The sequence below is a fragment of the Meleagris gallopavo genome, chromosome 14 (assembly GCF_000146605.3).
Source record: "Meleagris gallopavo isolate NT-WF06-2002-E0010 breed Aviagen turkey brand Nicholas breeding stock chromosome 14, Turkey_5.1, whole genome shotgun sequence".
NCBI classification, from domain to species: Eukaryota; Metazoa; Chordata; class Aves; order Galliformes; family Phasianidae; genus Meleagris; species Meleagris gallopavo.
Window position 1 is genome coordinate 7,571,476 of NC_015024.2, and position 10,755 is coordinate 7,582,230.

The 10,755-nt window shown below is 38.1% G+C and overlaps 1 protein-coding gene across 3 annotated transcripts in view; it reads right to left on the reverse strand.

Annotated features, from left to right (window-relative positions):
• The window catches only part of ERC2 (ELKS/RAB6-interacting/CAST family member 2), a 437,668-nt gene that overhangs the window by 20,820 nt on the left and 406,093 nt on the right, over positions 1-10,755 (reverse strand). The window lies entirely within an intron of this gene.

Consider the following 10,755-nt stretch of genomic DNA (forward strand, 5'->3'; position numbering starts at 1 on the left):
CTTTTTCTTTTCTCTTGGCTGAAATCTCTTCTATGGAATATAATGCTGGCAAAACAGAATTTTTCTATTCACCTTTTTCCGTATTGCAAAGTAATGCACTCTTTAGATAACCTTTTCTAAACCACCATTGAAAATTGTATTTTCTGATTCAAACAAAACATTGTTTTTCTTTCTGCCTCATATGGCTAATAATAAAGACTTGAGGTAAATCTCCCTACAGCTGCTTTCAGTTCATTTTAAGTCAATGAAACCAATATAATCCTGTAATACAGTCAACTGTTTCTTTTCTACTAGGCCTGAAGGGCTGCAAGCTTAGAAAGGGAAGAATTACAGTTTTTCTTTTAAGCACCTATTAATATTTTGCCCCTCCAGCAGTTCTTTTTTTCCCCTTTGAAGCCTTTTTCCCACTAAATTAATGTTTAACAATTAAACCAAGCTGAAGGAGATCTTAAAAGATCTAGACAATTACTGATTGGGTTGAGGAACAGGCCTTTAATTTAAATGGGAAACATCTCTGAAATGATGGTATGAGACCCCACAACTAATTACATAATTTTCTGCATCTGAGAAAACATAAGCTGAGAGAATGCAAATAGAGCCACACACATAATACTGAAGAGAAAAGCTGGACCTCGAACATCTACCTATTATCTTTGAAAACAGAGCAACTTGTAGAAAAACAGGCTTTGTGCTACTAGATATGCAGAGCAAAAAATGCAGCTTCACCAAGAAGAAGGAAATCCAAGGGATGGCATCTCTTTTTCAGGCAAATATTATCAATACACTGAGAATGGCAATACTCTTAAGGTAAACATTACAAGGAGGCCTAAGAGCCCTTTCAAAATTGTATATTCTTTGTATACATAATACACTTTTGTGTACTTATAAGATAGAAGTGTTCTGAGTTTCCTGCTTTCTACCACAGTAAAGTGTATATCAACCTAAAAATACACCACAGCTGAATAGTTAAGATCCAGTAATGGAGTTTTTCTATTATGCCTGAATAAATAGAGATTGTCTGGAATGAAAACTCTTAACCTGAACCCCAAACTGGCTTGTGGCTGCCTCCTTTGACACATCCTCTGAGCACCTGCTTGGAATACTGCCTATTCCTTGCTTCAGACAGTCCTTCAGGAGTCCATGTAGCTCCAGAACCTCTGTCTCTCCAGATCTCTCAAATGCCTTGACACATGATTAAGATCCCTCCTAACTCAGGAAGATTTCATCTACTCCAAGCGGTGTGCCATGACAAGCCTTGGTTCTTAAAAGGGATCAGACTGAAATAAGACTGAGGGGATTTGGTGCAAATGTTTATCGCCAAGACCTAACTAATAGAGTCCGTGGTTTTATCCTACTTCCAGTGTAGGTATAGAAGCAGCTGACAATGCTAGAACTTCCAAGAGTGTGACGGATCGTAGCGGCTGAAATCAAACAGGCCCCTAGTGTGAATTCTCCAAAACTGGACCCATGTCTTTTGAGTGTGTCTGCCACACAAGTAATAGGGACAGACACTTAATGAACTAGACATCTTATCTCTCAATAAGCCCTGTAAGGTATTTCCAAAGTAACCACGTTCCCATTGATGCCAAGCCCATGAGGAAATAGCAGTTTGTCGGAGAGATACTTTATGTTTCTTCCAATTAAAACACACAATAGTTGAAATTTCAGACAACTTGCAGGCTGTATTTCCTATTTTGATGGTCATCAAACTGTTGCTTTTCCATAAACATTTCAGGAACTGCACATTGTTCTTCTGAGAGATTTCTGATACTTCCTACTACAAGACAAGCCTCAGACAAATGAATTTTAAGAATATATTTACAAATCCCAACACATTTTCACAATTCAAATATTTGTATTCTTTAATTCAACAGTTTTACTCATCCCCAGATAGAATTAAAGCATGATCTGAAGGAAAAATATTATTCAGTTTTATGAGCCACTGAACCACATTGGAACACTGAGCATTTCAGTTCATGATCATCTGTTATACAACAGCAGTGCAAAGTAAAAATTAATATGTTTTTGGCTAGAAACATGAATTCCATTTTCACAGAACAGTTCAGATGACAAACAGACTACTATGATGGGCAACATTCAGCCAACAAAAAAACACCCTAGCACTTCCAGGAATGAAGGCTCTCATTCCTATAATAAGACCACTGACAAAAGTAAGTCATGATCCTTCTTCCTTTCAATATTTTTTTTTAATACAAATACCTGTAGTATCTTTCTATTAACCATTTTAAAAGTTTCGTTTCACCAAGCCAATTTCATTAACAGTATATTTATTACCCAATACAAACAGCAACTGATTAATGACTATCTGCATAACTGAGGCATGTGCACTAAGAAGTCATCCTCCATCAAATACCTTTTTTTTTTGTCCAAACAGGGAACAGTCACACATTTATGCAATCTGTACAACAGGTTAAAAAAAAAAATCAACAAAATTGGGAGGCATTTCTACCTTGTGAAAAACCCTCTAGATGCATTTTTCATTTATGTTCCTGAAATTAATTAAATTCCTAGAGGAAGCATATAGGCTGAGAACCACAATAACCACTAGTTCCTTGCTGATAGCTGAGCACATTTTCATTCCACCTCATCCCTGTTGGAACATGGCCTGCATGCGGGTGGGTGGAACAGGCAACAGCCACTTTGTGCAACAAAAGGAGGGGCTCCAGTGGAGCTCAAGGGCTCCCACAACAGCCGGCACCAGTCAGCTGCAGAATGTGCTGGCAGTAGCTCTTAAATGACAAATCTGAGGTGTGGTTCTAAGTGCACGAATGCATGAGAAACCAGCACTTTGGAACAGCCTTACCTGCTGCCACTTTTTTTTTTTTCTTCTGAGTCATCTGGAGCAGCTGTTCCACACATCCAGTGAAAATCTGGAGCTCAGCCCATCCCCAAGACATGCAGCTCCTGTGCAGGTGCCGGTGGCCCTATGCCTTCAGGAAATCACTCCCTGGACTAAGCACAATGCACCAGAGTGCAGAGCTTGGCTGCAACAGCAGCCATGGGCAGGTGGGGTCTCAGGACTGGGCACAAAGGATGGGTGCTGCTTGGGAGGCCGAGTATGCCAGCTGCTGCAGAGCCTAAGGCAGCCAGCAGTGAAGCCATGCTGTGTACAAAAGCTGATCCTGCTGAGGCCCTATGCCTCACCTCCACATCAGCCAGCAGCTCTTTTTCCAGCGAGCTACATCCTCGCTCTTTCCCCCCTATTTCACACCCCAAGCAAATGTGATGAGGACACTGTCTTCTGACAGCTTCTGTTTGAGAGAAACTACAGAACAAGCAGAGATGTTGCTAACACTTCAAGAATGTGCTGAGCTGGGCAGCGAGTTTCCCAAGGATTGCCTGGGAAGGGAGAACCACCCTCCTGGGGCAATCTGAAGGGAGCACAGTATTAAACACTTTTTAAAAGCCATGAAAATAGGGTGAGTCAAGAAGACAGATGAGACAAGAAGTAGGAGAGAGATGAACAAAGGCTCAGGTTTCAGGCCAAAGAATGAACTTTCCTAACTTATAATGGCAAAGGTAGAAGGGAGTGGACTGGCAGCAAGAAATAGGTTGCAAGTTTCTGAAGAAAAACCTTCTCTGAAGGCTTTGCTCCTAATCCGAAAAGAGAATAGTGTGAATAGGGCAGAAGGACATTTCTTTCTATTGGATTCACTATATTTCTTGCAATGTCAAAAGTTTGGAGTGAGAATTTCCATCTCAGTCTGAAGAAGTAGAGTGTAATGCTTTAGGCATAAGGATTTTCCTGGAGAGCCAGAACAAATACAGAATAAGCAACAGTGAGAAGGTCTGAGGAATTAGGAGAGCACATCTTCAGCAAGCATGTAGAAGCAGAGAGCCAAAGGCAGCCTGGTTCTGCTCATAGTCAGGAAGATTGAGAGCACACAGCCCCAGGGTGATGGGACCCCAAGCCAGAGCTTGGGGAGCATCCAGCCAGGGGAGCCTGTCCAGAGCTGTGACACTTAGTAACAAATAAATAGCAAACAAAGATACACCAGTGGCAACAATCAGCTTCAGAAGTTAACAGGAGAAGCCTGGAAAGTGTAAAACCTATTTGTGTTGCTAAGCAAAGGCAGGGAACCTAATGTTAGAGTTATGCTGTGTCAAATGGAGTTTTGCACAGAGGAATTTGAAGACCAAAAAACAAGGAAGATAAATTGTTATTTAAATTTCCAGATTTGGATCCTTCCCATAAGCATGACAATGAAAATTAATAATACAGATTTGTGACATTTATAATAAGAAGAAAGAGGCCAATATTATGTTCTCCCAAACATTAGCTAATGAGCATGGGGAGCTTTAAACTATCACCATTCATAGCAGTGATGATGAGTGAAAAGTGACACAGGAAACTCGGGGACTGTTTTTAATCATCCTTGCATAGCTGTTAAAGGCACAATAAAATGGCAACAGGACATTATAAATAGAGCATGTAAAAGAGCCTTCTGTGACAGGGAGAACTGTTACAGACTCCCTTATTAGACAGGTTGGCTTAAGCATTCAATCTGTCACCTTCCTCAGTTGGTCAAATGCTTTGTCCCATTGTAAAGATAACCGAGTTTGTTTGGCTTGGTTTGGCCACCTCTGGTTTAATATAAAAAAAGGTGATTTATCAGAGCACTACTTTAAAAAGCAAACCAAGCAACAGCACAAAGGTGTTCAAACTTTTTCAGTTTCCCAGAAGGGATGCCAGCTCCAATTCAAAAGCTTCACACACATTGAAATACGATTTAAACAGTCTAGGATGCCTGGAAATAAATTTGTTTGTAGCAAATAAAACTTTCTTCCTACAAAGATGCTAGGAGAAGATGACGCGTCTCAGTGAGTTCTGGTTCTGAACTGAATTTTACATCTGTCTGCAAATTAGTTCACAAACAACGTTGCACAACATTGCCTTTTGGCCTCGTTTTCAAATATCTTAATATCAGTAATTTCCACAGACATTAAGAACATACAGCAAGAGAAAGAAACCTGAACACTTCTATCATTTATCACAAGCAAATCATAATCAGTCCATTTAGTCTTGCAATGAAGCAAGCTTAAGAGCAAAGCTTTTAAAAAAACCCTAAGTTCTAAATTATTTCCGTTTTTTTTTTTTTTTTAATAATTCAGCTTGGTTTCTTATTTCACCACAGATTGTGAATTATAATATTGATCATATAATATTGATCACCAACCACCACTGTGAGCAGTGAGCAGTAAAGTACTAAAAATTTGCTTTCCATCATTTATTTTCTTTTGCTTTTTCATCACAGATGTTCACACATTTGTTATGAGTTTGGTTATTTAAAACAGAGAAAAACAAAATGGAGTCTTCTTTTGATGATTTGTTAGCAGCAGTTGCCCTTTTTACATACAATGTGAAATTCATAATGAGCAATGTGGGTACTCATGTCACTTTCATTTAGTATTCATCCTTCCTTTCCCCAAATACACACTGTGTGTTCAGCTGATCTCACTTCTAATCCTCAGAAATGTTTAAAACAGTGAAAACAATTAAAGAAAAAGATGATTTCCCTTAAGGCAAGGCACAGCTGAAGTATTCCAAGGAAGTAATATCTCTAGTGCTGTCCACAAAGACTACGGTTTTGGACGTTTTTACTTACACACTTCTCCCAGAACAGGGCAAAATAATTAAGAACAATGGTTAGTTTTTGGGGTGTCACCAAACATAAAAAGCAAAATGAGTTGTACAACAAAAAACACACTGGAATACTGAGAAAGAAATTGAACAGCAAATAAATAAATGTTAGATATAAGTGCACACTTAATATATATTAGCATTCTTCATTCAGACCTGCCTCCATTATGGCACAGATTACCTTTTCTTTACCTTTCCCAGTCTGGAAATGTAATTAATGGTATGGATGAGAGATGCCCACCAGGCACAATGAGACATGCAAAGGATGTACAGGAGGAATACTCCACTCATTGTGGGAAATCATCCCAGTTTCTGTAAACAAATGAAAGGGCAAACAAGAAGTTCACACACAAGTCACTCACATCACACTTCTGCAAACAGACATGCCTCACCTCACCAGGAGACAACTGCCTGTGGGGGGAGACCAAACCTTCAACGTATGCCATTTCCCAAGATGAAAAGGAACATGTAGCAATGAATCTTGCTATTTTTACTTTTATATTTTCTGCTCAGCATTTTTGATCTATTGCAAACTACTATGTCCTCATGGCTTAGGGTAGCTGCAGACATGCTTTACAATGATACCGCTACTTCACTGCCTTCTCCATTTTACTACACTCAACTGTTTTTAAAGGAAAAACATTTGAAAGTCTTTACCCTTACAAAGTACATCCTCATATAAAAACTGCCTCTGAAATAAAGATTGCTCAATGCTAACCTAGAAAAGCATTGCACAACTCCAAGAAATACACACCCCTCCCCCTAGACATAAGGATATAGTAAATGACAGGATGTCAAAAGCAAAAGGATGGAGACACCTGCAAATTAATTCTGTCATATGCTCTCTGCTCACCCACTCAGGTCACGTGGGGCTGAAGAAAGAGGGACCTCATCTCAGCGGGGTGGTGAAAGGATCAGAGGGAAGAACAAAGCAGCAGCTGATCATAACAGTTGCAATCAAGAATTGGAAAGGAAAAGCACAGGGAAAATTTAAAAGCTGAATTTAAATAAAGGCATGAAGAAAGGCCAAGATTGAGGAGATAAAACACCCTGGGCAATTATAGAGAGGAGTCTGGGTTAGAAAAAAACAGAGTTTAACACAGTGTGTTAAACAAAGGCAGACCGCAAAATTTTGTGTCTGAAGGCCACCCTGCATTGAGGTACGTTCATAGAGGACTGATGGCTGCCACTGCCACTCCTGAACCCGCACAGAAACCTCCCCAGTTCTGGAAGAGGAAGAAGGCAGGTACAGGCATGAGTGATAGCCACCTTCCTTGCTGAACTCCGCTGGAAGGCTGCCAAAAAGTGAACGCAGTTGAAGATTAATTAAACTATGAGCAAACTACTATAGCTGAGCAAACCCGTCCCTCTTCCTTGTGTTTGAGAAACTGGAAGGGGGAAGACTAAGGTGCAGAAGCCCTGAAATGTAGATCCCCATGAGAATGGTTTTGCGGCTCTGGAGGATCCTGTGATTTCTGCAGTGCTCACTTTACAAGAGAAAAACACAGTGCTCCTGTGCAGTACAAGTTAACATAAAAACAAACAAACAAACAAACAAAAAAGAAAAAAGGAGTAACCTACAAGGAAAACTTCTTTATTGCTCATAGGCTTTTTTTTTTCATAAAATCAGCAGCTACTGTCATTGAGACTCAAATGTTTGGGTTATATCTGCAAAGCTCACAGTATGCCATTAAGGAAACGTCTGTGTGGAGAAGGACGGCATATGTGAGAATCTACCCTCCTTTAAAAGTACAGGTATGCTGCTTATCAAGGCACATTTGCCTTTCCTCCTTGGCAGTAAGTTCACATGTCAGGTAAAATGATAGCTTGATTGTTTGAGCATCTACATGGTTTTAATGAGTAGCTGCTTAAATGGTCCAGCAATTCCACACAAATATTTGATCCAAGGGCTACAGTAATTTATGGACCTTCCAAATATGGAAACTACTCTTTTTCCTTTTGCATTGTGCTTGGACTGTTCCTTTTATTACATATTCCATATGCTTTCCCACTGCTGCCCTACAGAGCTTTAGGTGATTGTGAAAAATGACTGAAGGATCGGTACGCTACCCTCAAACATTAGGAGAAAGGGCTATTTAGGCTATTTAAAACCCAGGCAAACAAAACACAGGGAATTATGAAATAGTTTATGTGAAAAAGTTCATTACAAATTTTTATTTTTCTAGAACTGTGGGAAAGGGAACCTGAGCTCAAAAATGGAGTCTACAGCTAGAGGCACACATATATCTATATGCCTCAGTTAAAAGTCAAAATCTTGGCTTTTCAAGTATGTGTCAATAACTACTATAAATATTTACAGGAGGAAAAATGGAAATTCTCATCTAATTCAAGCCATGCCAGAAACACATTGTATTGTCAGTCATGGTATAGAAACTGTATCAGCCTCAGCCTAACTACAGAATCCTATGACATTACAAACAATGACTTGGGATGTTTCTTCATGAAGTCCAACTTAAGATATACATTCCAATGCATAAAAAAACCTCTTGCTGTTTATGGCAGGGGATTCATTAAAATACTTTCAGAATATAAATTCTACATCTTCCATATAATATTTGCAGGATTTGCTCTAAGTGTGTGTTTCTCAGTGCTGGCAGTATTACAACAGTATTGGAAAAGAAGAAAGCCAAAAGTAATCTCTCTCCAATTAATAAAAAAACTTTTCAACTATCAAGATGAGCTAAAAATACACTACTTGGATGAGGAAGCATAGCTCTGATGTAAAAATAGCAGAAACAAAGAATATTTAAGACAAAACAAAATAAAAATCCCAAATCATTCTTAAGAAGCCATGCAGAGCTTTAATATTTATAACCTCTTTTCCCAAGCAGAGCTTCAAAACAAAAAAAAAAAAAGGACACGGAATTGATAACAAAGGAAAGACGCCAAGAATGTACAAAATAGAAAGAATTTCTGCATTCCTTCAGTGAACATGGAAGTCCTCCCTCTGAAGCAATTTATCTTGGCTGATGAAGGATAAGTGGGTGTGCCCAAGACAAAACTTGTCAGACAAAGACATGTTTGTTTACTTATTATTTATCTTGAAGTCAGAAGCACAATACATTACCATGCTAATGTGGGCCTTTTCAGATCTCTGCTCTTCATTGGAACTGCGAGGGAGAGGCATGTTTATTCCAAAGGAGGGAGAGATCTGTAACTAAATGTACTGTTAACATAAATTTGTATTATAAATAGTATTTGGAATGGACACAAGCACACTGGAAAACACTCTCAGCAGATAAGACAAAGACTGAAAAAAAAACAACAGCAAAGACAGAGAGGTGAAGCAGCAGCATATCCCACCTCTTCTAGCAGAATAATAGACCACTCACTGCTAGAATTATTGCACTATATGGCCTCACTCCCTGCAGTGCTATTACACCCAAAGAAATGTAGATTCTTAAATTAACGTAAATAACACACTTAAATAAACACCAACTAAAATCAGTGTTTAACTTAAAAACAAATTTTCTTGTTTATATTTTTAATTCTAGTCTTGCATACACTGAAAATCTATTTTGAAAAGCTAGTTATTATTCAAAATTAGGAGCTCAGGAAGCAGAAAAAGCTGCCTGGGGAGTAGTTATCTCTAGTAGGAAAATGTAATGGGTGAACTAGCATATATTTTTTAATTTCTATTGTCCATGGCTACAAATGGACAAAAATTGGCCTTGAAAGGTGCATTCTTAGCAAGATTAAACAGAATACAATGAACTTTCTGTTCAGAGCAAGATTAAAGAAGATCTTTGGAAGACAGAGTCAATGCTTTACTTCAAAGATAGGTATGAAAATTTATTCTGACAAAACAAAACAATATCAAGTGAAAAGTCAGAAAAAGAATGGTCTTGGATCTCTGCTAATCAACACAGCTTTTTTTGAAAATGGCAGTGCAGGAAAGAATTCCATCATCAGGAATTCTTTGTAGATGAATTACACATTAAATGACTGGTTCTAATCAATTTATTCATGCCACATGTTTGGATTATTCATGCATTATATTTGATATTATTTTATATTTTTAACTGTAGCTTGTTTTAAAACATTGTGGGCATGGAATTAATACAGTGGACACCGATTTTTTATTCTGTTTTACATATTCAGAAATTTAATGTTAATTTTTTAACATAGGGAGGGTTTGAAATGCTGAAATGTTACATCATTCTGGATTAGGTTCTGTATTGCATATTCTTTTGACTGATTGACAACAAGAATAAAATATTACAATGTTAATCCTTTTCCTTGATTAAACTTGATTAATTTTAGCTATCTTATTAATCTTTTGGGATTACTAGTTCTAGGATACATAAGCTAAAAAACATTATCTGATGCAATTGTTAGTTTAAAGTAATGGGCTGAATGATTAACAGAGAAAATGAGTGTTCAGTGTCTCAGGGGATGAGGGCCTATCAAGGGGATAGGAAGACACTGTTTTTTATCCAAATCTTAACAGTTACATAACATTTACTGTTACCCACCCAAATACTAAACACATAATGCAGATGGCATTCCTAACTTGAATTTGTCTGTTAGAATATCCACAGTTGCAGCCCACGGTGATTTCATTCATATACGAAAAGAAACTGAAGAAAAAAAAAGTATCAACTTCACTTACATCAGTTCCTGATCAAGAACTAAAGTTGCTTTAGGCTGTATGAGTTTTAGAAGGTTTTTACCCTCTCACATGCCACATATAACACATTCTCTCAATCCTAGAATTTTAGTCATGTTATTCTCAATTCTAGACAGAATTCTATTTTTTATTAATTTAAAATAAAATCAGAAAGAGATGATATGAGAACACTTGGTGTTCCATAGAAATAAATGGTACTTAATAGTTTGTCCATGCTCTATTTGCTGCTCTGGGTACTATTCTATTACACTGGGCTGCAAATGTGAAGCCACAACAAATCTGCTGTTCTGAATGCTGAGGGAGTGGTGAGGTCTATGCTTTTCAGGAGCAAGGTGTAGAGAGAAGCTTATGTCTAAACACGATGCTGTAAGGAATGTATCATTTTCTCACCAACTTCGTAAGTTTTGGAAGAAAGAACAGCACCAAAAATCCAACACTTTTT